The sequence below is a fragment of the Astyanax mexicanus genome, chromosome 22 (genome assembly GCF_023375975.1).
Source record: "Astyanax mexicanus isolate ESR-SI-001 chromosome 22, AstMex3_surface, whole genome shotgun sequence".
Classification (NCBI taxonomy): Eukaryota; Metazoa; Chordata; class Actinopteri; order Characiformes; family Acestrorhamphidae; genus Astyanax; species Astyanax mexicanus.
In genome coordinates, this window is record NC_064429.1 from 20,067,803 (window position 1) to 20,083,039 (window position 15,237).

Genomic DNA, 15,237 nt, shown 5'->3' on the forward strand with positions numbered 1-15,237 from the left:
AGTTGTTAAGTTTGTTATTATTATAAAATGTTTAGATTTTAATTCCAGTGTCTGAACATTGCAAATAATTATGTTTATTCAGTTTATTGCTATATACAAGGTGTAATATAATATCATGCACTTATAGTATCATTATATTAGTAGCAGACAGTAGTCTAAGACAGATGGTCTTAAAATGACATTTTATTGTCACTATTGATAAAACTGTGTTTATTAACAATTATTGACCAAAAAAATATTTAATTTACTGCAGCTTTCTCTAAAACAACATATTGTAAAAACAAAAATCAGGATGATCCCCTTCAGTTATTAGTGTAAACTAAATAAAAAAATGAATACTGATTGGTTACAGGCACATCTAAAGCTATATCTGCTATTTATGTGCATTATTTACTGTTGAATTTTGCTTTAAATCACTGCATTTTGTTCTAAATGGCAAAAAAACTAGTTCATGCTTAAATGCAATAGAAGCACAAAACCCTTTTTGTTATTTGAAAGTAGTTACATCGCCCTCATCTTCAGACTTGTTATGCACAGTAGGTACAGATCCCTCCATCAGAAAAAGTCTGAGGTTCTCAACCAGCAGACTAAAATGGCAGATCTTATACTGATCTAGTGGGTGGGGCTTTGATGGGGGTTGATGGGCGAGGGGTTGTACCAGGGTTGTTCTAGGCACATTTCTTTATTGTCACATCATAGAAACATATGTTTACTAATACCAAACTCTTTCAACTAAGTCACAGAAAATGGCTAAATGGATTTTTTGATGCTTGGAGTGTTTATAGGTGCAGTCGAGGAATACAGTGGAAATACAAAAGCATGCAAAATGTGAGTTTTTCATGATATGTCCACTTTAAGTCAGGGGAAAAGCATATGTAAAATCATATCTCAGTTTTGTGGTAAAGATAACATGAAGACAATACACTAAAAATTTAATGCAATGTTTTTAGTGTGATTTTACCCAACATTTGGAAAATAAAAATGTATCAAATCCTATTAAATGCAAGTCTTAAAGTACAAAATAGACAGGGTATCCCCAAACTTTTGATGGGCAGCATGTACAACAAGCAAACTCAACGAATGTCTGAAAACTGAGTCCAGAGAAAAGGAAAGAAAACTGAAACAAACCATTTAAACAAAGCTGCTTCTAATTTCTAGACTGCCCCATGCCTCCACAAGGAACTGAACACTGACTGACCACCACGGCCACTCCAAAGGGCCAGTTCAAAGCAGCCCAGAGGAAATCTGTAGCAGCATGGTGCCTCCTCACAATGGGCTATGGGCCGGATATGGATTGCATGGCCGTTAACAGGATCACAAACACACATAGCTCTCTCTGTTTTGAGTGGACGGGCTAGATTTATTTATGGGACACAAACAACCTGAAGGGGAGCCATTAGAGAGGCATTTTTTAACCCAACTCACCAACAAAATCTGGGTCATGTCATTCAACACATGCTACCAGCCCAAAGGTGTGTGGGAATTCTCTTTGGCAGCATATGGAAATAATGGAATGATGTATGCATTAAACATAAAAAGTGGTAGGAAGCAACAGGTAAGTCCATTATTTAAAACCAATCATCTCAGCGATAAGTGAGATAATTGTAAAAAAAAAAAAATCTCTAGATCATATTTGTACAGAATTAACTGTTACTGAGAAAAGAAAAGGCCTTGTCATTTAAGGAGCCTAAAACTGAAGCAAATGTTTGCATGTCTTTGAGCCATAACATTGGTGGGCCTGTGAGTTTTTCTCATTCAGTCATCTCAGAAACATTAGTGATCAGCTAATTATCATGCCTGCTCTGAACTCTGATACACACATTAAAGACTCTAGCTCCCTGCATGCACTCACACTGGACCTTCCAGACTATCAAGACTGATCAAGTGTCACACTACAACGTTCATGCTCTCCGAGTTTCTGATTACCCACACCTGTCTGTGTTTGTATAAATACCCTTCTGTTTCAGTAGTTCCTGGTCAGGTATTGAATCTAGTTTACTAGCTCTTCTACTATGCCTTTCTTTTGTATATTTTCTTTGTTACCGACCCGTTTTTGTGCTTTTTAACTACTTGACTACAGTTTGTTTACTGTTCCCAAACTTATTTTTTGTATTTAGACGGATCTTTTTGCCAAGTCCTTTTCCTTCTGGATTCCCTGTGTATGACCTTTTTGCCTTCTACACTATGGTGTTCACTTATGTAAACTTAATCAACAATGTTAATTTTACTCAAACATATACCTATAAATAGTGAAATCAGAGAAACTGATTCAGAAACTGAAGTGGTCTCTTAATTTTTTCCAAAGCTGTATGCTGCTTTAAAGATGACATCCTTTCCAAAAACATTCATACATTTTTCAACAAGACAAAGCAAAATCACTTGCTGCACACTTTACAAAGGCATAGCTGTGAAAGAAAAGGGTGGTGGATACTGGACTGACCTCAACTGCAGTCCTGAACTGTCCCAAATGACAATGTGTGAAGCATTTTGAAACAAAATACATGACAACAGCTTAAGACATGTTTGCTGAAAGAATAAGACAAAATATCATCTGAAACACGTCATCGCTTGGAATGGTCCATGTCAAAACATTATTTAAGTGCTGTGAAGAGAACTGGCAACACTACAAAGTGGTAAGTGGCTTACCATCCAAATTTGCAGTCTATTAGCTCTTTGAAAGTGTCTGAAAGCATCTGTTATACTTTTTATTTTTTATTTTTTACAAATATGACTGATAGTTAACCTTACACAGTAGACAAGGAGGGTGAAGTAAAAGGTTATAACAGTTTCTAATATCAGAGGAAGAAGCACTGAAAACACTGTATAGTCAGATAATGACTCCAAAGCATGACATCATAACCTTGTAGCATTCATTCAGTGAATGAATACTCATCATGTTCACCACATGCATTAAACATCACAGTGACTGGACAGAAGTACGGCCTCAGTGTTAGGCCAGATGAGTCCAGGCCATCTGTGGAGGACAGCGTGGCCCTGCACACAACACTCTGCATTGTTTAAGGCTCACGCCTCTGTTCGTGCAGCCTGGCGGAACTGCATAAATATTTTCCCACTGCGTCGCAGAGTTTCCAACTCCACACAGAGCAGCGTAGAAGCCTTAAAGGAGTTCTTTCCACCCACAACCAGTCAAGTCCATTCTCAAGAACCATGAGAGGAGATGTTTTGCTTCAGCTGGGCTCATGTAAAGGACCAGTTAGAGGAATACAATCTAATACAAATGTAATAACACGTGTTAGATGTGATACAGTTGTGTACAGAAGTGAGACATGAGGGATTTAGTGAGGGATTTATGTAAGCTATGTGAATAGTTCTATTTTTCATTGATTCTTGTAAAGATTGCTTCCTCTGCCTACTTCCAAAATTACACACTTTTAAGACTTCAGACCAACTTTTTTTTTTTTACATTACTGTTGTATTTATTTGTGATTTATTTTACTGTCATGATGTCATTTGTCGCTTCTATTGTTTCACCAGCTGTCTCTCTGAAGTCCATCCACATTTACTTATCTTAAAAGTTAACCAGTGACACTTTTGAAGCTCCACAGTTGACTGACATGGCGGTCCACCACCGCCAGGGATTTTCCCAACTAGCGTCACCGTTGACCCTTTCTCCTCTTGCAGCATCACCAGCAAGCTGATTTGCTCTATGTTGAAAGACAGTACTTTATACATACAGACTGACTGTATGCTAAGCAATCGGACACATTCCAGTCATATTTCAAAACACTTATAACTGTTTATAACTGTTACTAATGCACGCAAAATATTCGTCAAGTAAGCATCCCGAAAGAGCTTTAATCCCATCACATGTGCAATATTTACTGTCCCTGGAATAGTAGAATGATATTAATCTAGAGCCCTGGTGCACATTTGTTTTTTTATCTCCGACTTGGTCTCCTACTACTAATGGCCCCAACATTGGAAAGGACCATCTACCCTCCCTGAGAAAGCAAGTCCAACTGTCTGTTTCTCAGACTCCTGCTGCTGAGGGCATGCAGCAGTTTGTGGTTTGGCACACAGCCCATTTTTAGCGTGGATGACCATCTTTGCGATGTGTCCACACAAGTTCTGCAAGTTAATGCACTCCCATGATCGATGACATTGATTACGCAGATGAGTCGCCCCACCCCAGACATATTAAATGGCAGACTTGAGTGACTTAAATATATATATATATATAATAATGTATTCTATTAACAGCTGATTGGTCGGCTGTGGTGGGTATCTACAGACAGTTACAGTCCAATGACGAGCAAATAAAAAACATGGTGTAGGGTGCCCAGAGCTTACTGCTGTACGAGGACAATGAAGGCTTTTCCATTTAAGTGGAATCAACAGAAAAGCTACTGTGGCACAAGGTTCAGAAATTAATATTAAAGACTATGGAAGCTCATGCTAAGCCCTGTTCACTAGAGCATTCAAGGAGCTCAAAAACTTCATGATAAGACCTTTGAGAATTGAAAAATGTGAGCCTACTCAATCATTAACTTTAATAAATCATTTTTTTTAATTGCATTTATTGATTTTCTGCAGCCCTAGTCCTTTTTCTGCAGCAGACTATGGTGGGAAAACTCACACCCAGGATGAACCACATACCCCTGAGTCACTTTGCAAGCTGGCACCATGTCAGCGCCTTTGTTCGGACTGGTATGGCAAAGTTGGTGACACACACAACTGCTCGGCCCAACTGGCTGACACACCCTCCCCTCGCCATGATGTCATGGCAGTAGGGAATAAGAATACAGACCACCACATGCTAATTTGTTCCTCCCAATAATTTAGTAAAGCCATCTGGAATACTTCAGTGAGGCTGCATGAGCACAGGAGACTGTAAGGCTTCACAAGTGTGTAATTAAGTGTTCACCAGCTTCCACACCTCCTCTTTACCACACAGGTAGAAGATCACCAAGGAAGCTAACATATGTATTTATGTATTTGTGTTTTTATGCTGAAGTGCAATAGTCTTTAGTTCCTTACAAGCACACAGTACTATTAGGAAGCTTTCTGGTTTATATATATATATATATATATATATATATATATATATATATATATATATATATATTGCTTAATCGACAACAGTAAGATTTTACCTAGATAGATTTATCATTATATAAGTCTTTCGAAATTAGTTAAACAATCACCAAAGTGATACTCTCATGCAAACATCTTATATCTCTAAAACGTAATGGAAGGCAATGTAAGAAGATTTTATGTCATTTTTGAGAATTTCTACTGGTTCAATATTCATGGAAACTTGACTTAAATTTTGAAATACACTACCAGTCAAAAGTTTGGACACAGCTTCTCATTCAATTTTTTTTCTACATTGTAAATAAATACTGAGGTATTCCAGACTACGTTAAACCAAATGGGGAGCTGTTAACTTGTGGTTTCTGAGGCTTCTAACTCTGATGAACTTATCCTGTGCAACAGAGGTAACTCTTGGTCTTTCTTTCCTGGGGTGGTTCTGATGAGAGCCAGTTTCATCATAAAGTTTTCAATGGTCTTTGGGACTGCACTTGAAGACCTTCATTTTCTACAGTCATTTTTGCCTTTACTTACTTGAGTAGTTTTTCAAATTATGGATTAGAACATTACTTAAATAGGGCTCAAATTCACTGTATACCAACTCTACCTCTTCACAACATTACAACTGATCATCTCAAACACATTAAGAGGCAAGAAATTCAAGTCACAAACTCTTGACAAGTTAGGCACAGCTGTTAACTGAAAGCCATTCCAGGTGACTCTACCTCATAAAACTTTTCTAAAACTGTCTGGTGTGTTTACACTCCCAGATGTGTGGTGAATGCCATCAAGAGGAATGCACAATGATTACAGTCTTAATTAGTTGAGCCATCCTGCCTACAAAAGCTACAAAAAGCTGTTAAGATGTTGCCTATGTAATGTAAAGTTTCTTTGTGTAACTGTAGTGGATAAAAAACACAATCTGTTCAGGGTGTTTTCTGTCAAAAGATTGTAATTGCAAATAACTTCTGAGAAAAGTCTGTATGGAAAAGCAGTTTCCAGGATTTTAAAGATGTTTGGGCAGGGAAAAGAACAGACCTGAGTAGATCAGAGTTAATCATGCCATTGTTCAATCAAATGGGATAAACTTTGCCCTCAAAATGCTTAAAAAAATCGCCCAGTAAGTCATTTAATAATGACTTCACTATTTAACGAACGAGCTCTACGGCTTCTTCTTGATAGGGAAAGTAATCAAGCAAGCACTCTCTGAGATTAAGCCCTGAAAAGTCCAAAGTCAACGACCCACACCTTTCCTTTAATCATGCTAATCTCTCTTTACTAAACTGCAGGTACACTGTAGTTAGAAAAGGCGTCAACACAAGCTAATCTGTAGGACAGCTATTCCCATGCCTCTATCCCATCAGTCATCATCGTCAGTCGTAGGGTGTTCCCTTGAAATGCAGGCAATCCCTTTGGATCCCAAGAGTATGTTTTCATTAGAGGTAACTTAAGAAGGCTGCTCCTTAATCATGCATTAGCCTGTGCTCGAACAGCCGATCCGGCAGATAGAGAGCAAAACACCTGAGCCAGACTGAAACTAAACCCTGCTGTTTTCAGGGGGTTCAGATGAGTCATCAAACAAGACGCCAGAGACCAAACCTTTACACCGCAGTGCAGGAGAAACAAGGAGAGTAAAGGTTGTTGTTGTGTGGCATGAGGTACACTTTTAAAAATGGTGGTTTGTTAATAAAGCCAATGATAAAACCTAAAAAATCTGAACTTTAAGAGGTACTTTGCTAGGTTAAATTGTGCTTTGTGTACAAAAAAACTTTGCAACCGAAAATAGTAAAAATACACTTTCGGTGTAACAAGTCTAGAACTATGAAAATCATTTATATATTATATAGAATAAGCTGCATTTTAGAGCAGGGATATGCCAGTTGACAGGCTGACAAACGGCAGGTTTAAGTTCATTTTACAAATTAAATGTAATATTGTGTTGATCATCACATATCAGAGTTAGTATACTAAGTATTACTGTCTCTTCACAAACCATCTGTTTTCTTGCTGAAAGATACAAGCTGTACAGGGCTAGCTAAGCTAGCTTAGCCTTAGCATGTGTTTATCAAAAGATTGGCTGCCTTTCTCTGCATAAATTTCACTCACATGTGACTCGAGTAGCACTGCTTAGGTAATGTATGACTAAAATGGCACTACTTAAGGAAATGACTGATTAAAATAACACTAATAGGATATATAGGATATATAAGATAGGATATATGACCAAATGTGCATTGTTGAGGTAGATAAACATATGACTAAGATAACACTGCTTAAAATATATTGAATATTCATATATGGTCTGGTGCAGTGGATAACACCACTACCTGCTAGTGAGCCACCATATCATGTGGGAGACTGGGGTTCAATTCCTGGTCTGCGCTACACCAGTAAGAGTCCTTGAGCAAGACTCCTAACACTACATTGGTCCACCTCTGTAATAGGAATACCTTGTAAGTCACTTTAGATAAAAGTGTCGACTAAATGCTGTAAATGTAAATATATGAGACATTGGTGATTTGTCTGCTGGGATCATAATGCTACATAATAAATTAAGTAAATTTTCTTTTTTTATTTTAGCTTTAAATTTGCTTAAAAAAAAAGGAACCAAAAATACATTTAGACTATAAAAACTATTTAATTATGAAGTGGCAAATGTAATGAAAACTTTGGTTGGTTTTAGTTTCGGCCAAAACATTTTATTTTGGTGCTTTCCTAAGATAAGTTTTGTTGGATCATATCCCAACCAACATTTTCTTGTGCGGCTCACATAGGTGGAACATGGGCTATGTGGTTTCCATGCAAACATGGGCTCAGAGAGAGTTTGTAGCTACCATATATGTGTTGATATTGGGACCCAGTTGGGCTTCCCAAATAGTCGAGGTGGAGCCTCGTGGAGCCCATTATTGACATCCATATGTGGAGCCAACATGAAACCCATAGACAACCATAGACTAACCATGAAGGCACCACATGAACATGTTATCTGGTAAAACCTCAAAGAACATCTGCAATTGGTCAAGAAGCTCACAGCATACCTCATTTGCATTAGGGTTGTCACGATACCAAAATTTTGACTTCGATACCGATACCAACTGTAGTATCACGATTCTCGATACCAAAACGATACTTGGAAGAAAAAAAAAAACTATAAAAATATCTGTACATAAAATGTTTATTTTTGACTGAACTGGATTGAACACTGAACAATAGGTGCAAACGTTTTTATTCTAAAATGAAACAACACTTCCTAAAAACTAAAACTAAACCAGAGGTAATGGTAGCCTGACTATGTGAACCTGACGGGCGGGCAGAAGTTAAGTTCTGAATAAGGAAAATAAAGAGACAGAAGAACATTACAATGTTATGTTCATTTTAACACTCACTGCTCCGTTTTATTAATCAACCGTTTACCGTTTTTAATAAGCAGTCGCTTGTAAATCTTAGTAAAGCTACAGACAGAGTGTATCTTGACTAACTCCACTAACCTGTTGACTTCTCAGCTCTTTGTAGAGATCAGGGTGCTTGTCTGCTATTATGTTAAATAACACTAACATAGAAGCATAGAACTATTATTTAATTAAAATGATTTTTAAGAACAGCTAAACACAGTGCTGCAGGTCAAACGCGGAGGCGTTCACGTGCGAGAGAGAGAGAAACAGAGAAAGAGACACAGCGAGAGTGAGAGAGAGAGATTTGCGTGTTCTGATGTGAGCTACTCACAGGTAAAGGTTCTCTTTTAGTCTGCAGCTCCCTCAGTGTTTTCTGTCGTATTTTGCGGCTAGCGCGAGCGCTTACAACTAACACCGCGGACCGCGAGGTGCCGCCGCCCTTGTGCCGAATCCGCTACTGAATCCGACTCCCGCTTCGCGGACAGAATCGGCACAACACCCCCCGCTGTACAACTGCGGGAGTGAAAACAGCGCTAATAAATAAAGTAGTTTAGTTTCACTTTCAGTTTTCGTTATTTTCGTTATTTTATTTAAAAATAAAAATATAAATAAAAAACAGATGCCTACATCTCAGACTATTTTCCCACACTTCACTCCTCGCGCCCGTTTTGTCCACAAGTCGCGGACGAGAGACATCTGTTATTTTAGCCGTCGCCATTCTACACTCGCTGCTGCTCTGCTGGCTTGCGCGTGAATCGATTCATTTGTTCAGAACACTAAGTTTATCTGAATCCTGCCACACCGACTGCTGCGGTGTGAATCAGTTTTCTTATGAACTGAATCAAATCGCGCCTACTAATTTGACTCATTTGAAGCTAGTGACTGGGCTATATACAGTATCGAAAGCATCGAACGCTAAAGAACCGAATCGTTTGTGATGACGTAGTATCGAAAAAGAATCGAACCTTCGGTACACCGTGCAACTCTAATTTGCATACAATACCCATCTATGGCTTCACTATTATGAAGGCTGTTCTCACACTAACACTATACAAACGATACATTGTGCAGTTCTACAAGGAGGCCGGCCGTTAAAAACCTCACACTAAACTTTTCCAAAGGTGGAAAAAGTTTGGGGGTTGCGGACAACAAGTCTTTGTCTGGTGCCGTGCTTGTAAAGGCTCAACGAGAATCAAAAGTGCAACTATTGAGTCATGACTTTGGCTCTTGACCATGGCCTCCCACAGCTGTGAGAAGTATTCCACCCTGGCATTTAAACAAATAAACGAAACAGAGCAGGACCCTGATCAGAACTGGACTGACAGGATTTGAACCAAAGTCAGAAGATATGAACTTCAGTTAAGCTTATTATGAGACATGATAAGGCCACAAGCTTTTATCTCATTACAAACCTTTCAGATTACAAACAGATCACAGAAATGACCTCACATAAGAATGCTGTCCCTCTCACTCAAGCTTTAACACTGATTGTATCAGCGCTGATTGGCTTTTGAAAAAACGGCATTACGAAAGACCTTGAAACTAACACCTACATGCAACAAAACAGCGCAGCTGCTACGCATCGTGATGAAGAACACAGAGCGCTTGCCAATTTTCCCAGTTGAAAACATCAGATAATTGGACGTGTTCTCCACCAGATGCAGGAAAGGCCTTGCAGTATCCAGGCTTTGCTGTTTTGTCAAGAGAAAAAGAGCTGAAAAACATTCTGGCCCACAAATCCCTGTGAAACTGTAGACAGCTAAAGAAGAGCACACAAGCAAAAACCGCAGTGTTGGAATATCACCTACAGTGCTAATCTGAGTCCAGCTGGACCTAAATGAACAATGTAAGAGCTAATACACAACATTTGAAACCAGGCAAGAACATATCGCTGCTTTAACTGAGCTGTGCAATAATCAAACGTGAACTTTTAGCCTGAACCAGTGTCCATTTAACAGAAAAGGAATGTTTATTTTATTTATAGCTTTCAAATAGTGGAGCATAATAGGGCAAACTTGAACAAAGGCTCTTATGTGTTAAATAAATCATAGTAGTTACTGAATAATTGTTTATAATGGAGTCACACATAACAATAATTTAACTGTGCTCAGAATCATGAAGCGCCTGTGTGCATCGATGTGCAGTTAAATTCTTCAGTACTAGCTAGGTTATAATTAAAACCATATTAAGACCCAAGAAAGCCAGAAAAAGTTAATCACACAGGAGTTTAAATTTACAGGAAGGAAGGCAGCCTTTGGTAGACAAACACCAAAACGTTACTATCCTAGCCCTGTACAGCTCATGCCTTTCAGTAGGAAAACAGCCAGTTTGTAAACAGGTAGTGATCTGAGAAATCTGATATCAAGCATAAGCATTATTTCATTTTAACAGATGAATTGTAGTTAATAAACTAATACACAGTACTGGATTAGTCATAATCAGTCAGTATTTACTGATTAAACATCAATTACTCCCAGTTCGAATCCTGTTCATGTAGCTTTCCGTCAGCTACCGGAGCCCAGAGAGAGCACAATTGGCCTTGCTCTCTATCTGGGTGGGTAGATGGCGTGCTCTCATTTGCAATTACTCCTAAAGAATGCTTAGTAGTACCTGAACAATTCATAATTATTAAATGAGAATTCACAGTGCTCACTAAACATCTGTAGTAGATAGCTGTGAATAAGGGAATAATAGCAGCTTGATTGTTAAGTAAAAGTGCTGATTTAGTCATATAACAGCTTGAAAGCCAAAAGTTGAACAGCAGCCTCATAAATACGACCCTGGATGTGTTAAACCTCTTGCGAAATGGGTTCACTGGCAGCTTTTTACGAGAGGAAAAACAGAGGCATGTCAATACTTAGATAGGGAATGTCCCCATTTAGGGGTCGACTATGTTTTTAAATGAGCTGTTTTATTTGGAGCACTTCACGCAAGCATCCAAATGTAGACTATCATGCAATGTATAAAACTGTATAGTCTTATATCTTTATATAAACCCTCAACCACAAAGGAAAAAGACACAGTTAACAGCATGACATCAGTGTCATTGTGTGTTGGGTAAGAATAGGTCCGTGCTTTGTATTCAATAAGATTTTTTTTGATGTTATCAGTCCAAAATTGATGTCTTATGCCAATTATAGATCACTGACAAACCATCAGTGATAGACCACAACCAAAGAACTCACAGTGTGACCACATTCCATTTTAAATTCCACTGACAGGGTTACTTCTCGGTGTTTCCGGAGGGTTTTAACCAGTCAGGAGCACCTTACTGCAAAATCAGGACTAGAACTAATACTGTATATTGGAACTCAGTATGTCAGTGTGTGTTTGCTATATCGTAAGGGTGCCAAAAATATGCTTTGCACAGTCGGAATGCGCAAAAAGCATGTGATAATTCTCTTGATTAATCATGGGTGTGTTTTGGGCATTACGTGAAATAAACCAATCAGCCTGTCAATTGCTAATCTGGTTTTAAGAGCCAGGTCCGCTCTGACTTTGGCAGAATAGTATTTTAACGGAGCAGCACTTCTGCGTTTCTCAGCAGAAGAAACTGACCTGTGAGTTCACGAAGGTGTGCGAGCAGGTCATTTATAGGAAAAGCAATGTTATATTTTATTCTGTATTCTGTTTAGTGTTGATGTAAAAGCTGGATTTGTGCACTGCAGCATGTCATTGTATGTGTAACAAGCGGGGGTGCACCTATGTTGCCAAGATAAGTATAGACGTCTGATAGTTGACTGTTGTCAGGATTTTAATCAGTCGGTGGACCACCTGTGTTTTCCGCTGCCAAGATAGCAATACGGCAGAAATTTAGTTGCAGAGATATATTCGTAAGCTCTGACTCCATGTTAAAGGTGCAGGTACAGGGCATAAAATACACTGTTTGAAGTGTGAAAGATCGCAATGAGCATCACGCAAACCTGAACGAAAGAAAAGTCAACATTTTATCCAATCATAGTGGGATCTAACGACAGAGTAAACACTGTTATCTAGTGGTTGTAGTTCAAATACAACACAAATTGAACCACTGTCTGACACCAACCTTTTCGTGTTTCCAAAAATCAACGTAGTATTACAAAACTAAACATTGCAATATTTTCCTGCGCTCCTAATCACTGTACTGCAAAACAATTTATTGGCAACACTAGAAAAATATTTGTTAATTAAGACATCAATGATTGAATTAAGCAAAAAAGCTTTTTTTTGTGAGATTTCGTATAATAGGCAATCACAAAGTCTTAAAATGAGTAAAGTAAGACTTAAAATCAAGCCAAAATATCTTATTTTGTGGGTTAAATTTGTACAGAAAAATCAGAATAACTTGACTCGTGACTTTTTGTGCTTATTTTGAGTTTAAATGACTTAAAACAAGGTTATTATTTTCAAAATTGGTAAAACAATCTTACACAAAACAATGCTTTGTAAGTAAAAAAAAGATTTATTGCCTTGCATTGATTTCACTTGCCAAAATTTATTTTTTTGCAGTGTGAAGTTTTCAATGGAAGATATTCTGCGGCAGAAGCACATGAATGGGCTTGATAGACTTGAGCAGCTTTACGCGTATGTTTCTCTGCACGTATCCCTGGAGATTAAGTGCATGAAAAACAGAGTGGGAGCGGCTCGGATGGCTCAGGCTTGGGCTGACGGGACGCATGTAGGAGCTCTGCCTAAGGTGCTGAGGGAAGAATGACTCTGCTGGGATACTACAGTATAATGACACTATTGATTGTGTGCTCAGGCCTTGACATGCAGACAGAACTGAACACCCTGGGATTTTCAAATCCATGCACTTTAACTGTACTGACACACTGAATAAGTGTAGGAGCATAAGTAGTAGTAGTAGTAAAGCTGCAAAAGATACCATTTAATATTCGTTGATATCGGCCTTTAAAATAGTGATACTGAACTAACTGAAGGCTGCAGAATGCAGATAAGTCTTTAATATACTGTATGTTTCTAAATTAATGCCTGTCTCAGTTTATTGACCTGTACATAACAAAGCATTCATAACCTTTTTACCATAACTCATTTGTAATTAATCATAGTTTGGGAAATACAGCTCTGGAAAAAAATAAGAGACCACTTAAAATGATGAGTTTCTTTGACTTTACCAAATTGAAAATCTCTGAAATTAAATCAAGAGGAAGATGGATGATTACATGCCATCAAAACAAGCTGAACTGCCTGAATTTGTGCACAATGGAGTGGCATAAAGTTATCCAAAAGCAGTGTGAAAGACTAGTGGAGGAGAACATGCCAAGATGCATGAGAACTGTAATTAAAAAACAGGGTTATTCCACCAAATATTGATTTCTGAACTGTTAAAACTTTATGAATGTGAACTTGTTTCTTTGCATTATTTGGGGTCGGAAAGCTCTGCATCTTCTTGTTATTTCAGCCATTTCTCATTTTCTGCAAATAAACGCTATAAATTACAATATTTTTTATTGGAATTTGGGAGAAATGTTGACCATAGTTTATAGAATAAAACAACAATGTTCATTTTACTCAAACATATACTTATATATAAATAGCAAAATCAAAGAAACTGATTCAGAAACTTAAGTAATTATCAAGACAGGCCTACTAACAGCCAGCGACCATTGATTAGTCTGCCAAGAAGATCAATAAACTGTAACACTGGTAATGCCAGGTTTACACTACACAACTTTTTGAGTCCTTCAGTTGTTGAGACTTTCAAACTACATGACTGATCGGCAACACAGGCTCACTGTGTGCAGGAATCCTATAGAAATTCTTGTACTACACAAAAATATATGACATTTGTGCAGCTGAAATGCTGATTTTTTCAGCCTCTTGGTCTTGTGAATATTCACTGTACAAAAAGCTAATAAATTATAAAAAAAAACAAGTAACACACATTACCATTAGCATACACAACCGTGGACTTCTGCAGTGATCACTAAACTTAATACCACTCTGCAAAGCTTTTCCAACTTGGTTCAATTATATTAACTCTACTGTGTTCTACTGTGTTAACTCTACTCTACTCTACAATGCACAATGCGATGTATGAATCTGTAAAATGACATGCCATTATCTTTCTGACAAATCTAATGATATTATAAGCATTATATCAATCATTCAGCCAATCAGTAGTCTAGATTTGGGAAGAAGAATGCTTATTGGTTCACAGATCCTGACAGGAGGGACTACTGTTGAAAGGTGTTGAAATCTGATACTGAGGTAAGTCACTCAGGAACATAAACACTGTTGATACTCAGGCCTTGCCTTGCTCCAACACAGCTTCTCCTCAAACTACCCCAAAGTAGTTGACCTTTAGAGTCAAATGTTTGTTTCTTTAGTACACCCCACAAAAATGGAGGGGGGGGGGTGTTGTTAAAGGGTCTTAAAGGTTCTTCTAAGGCAATTGTTACATATATGCATTATAATAGAAACATAAAATATCTAATATAGGTATTAAGATGTTATTCACATGGAAAATGTATATACAATTTTGTATATTTACACTGTGTACATTTACATTTTAAAATGTAAAAAATATATATTTGAAAATACAGTACAGAACAAACCCACACATGTCTTTTCTGTGTGGGTTTAAAAAACATTCCTAGTATGTGGTTCTTCATATAAAATGGTTAGACCAATAAGTGTTTAACTGCTGTTACAATACAAATGAATCAGTTTTTAGTACTATACAGCGCTATTTTGTTAAGAGTACAGAATAAATTTAAGCCAAAGAACAATAGTATCTAGATTACATATACTTACATTATTTTTAGCTCCATTATCTAGCTTTATAGTTGAT

General features: G+C 37.7%; 1 protein-coding gene across 4 annotated transcripts in view; it reads right to left on the reverse strand.

The window, feature by feature from the left end:
* The window catches only part of si:dkey-40c11.2 (drebrin-like protein A), a 100,997-nt gene that overhangs the window by 65,584 nt on the left and 20,176 nt on the right, over window positions 1-15,237 (reverse strand). The gene's annotated exons all lie outside the window — the stretch shown is intronic.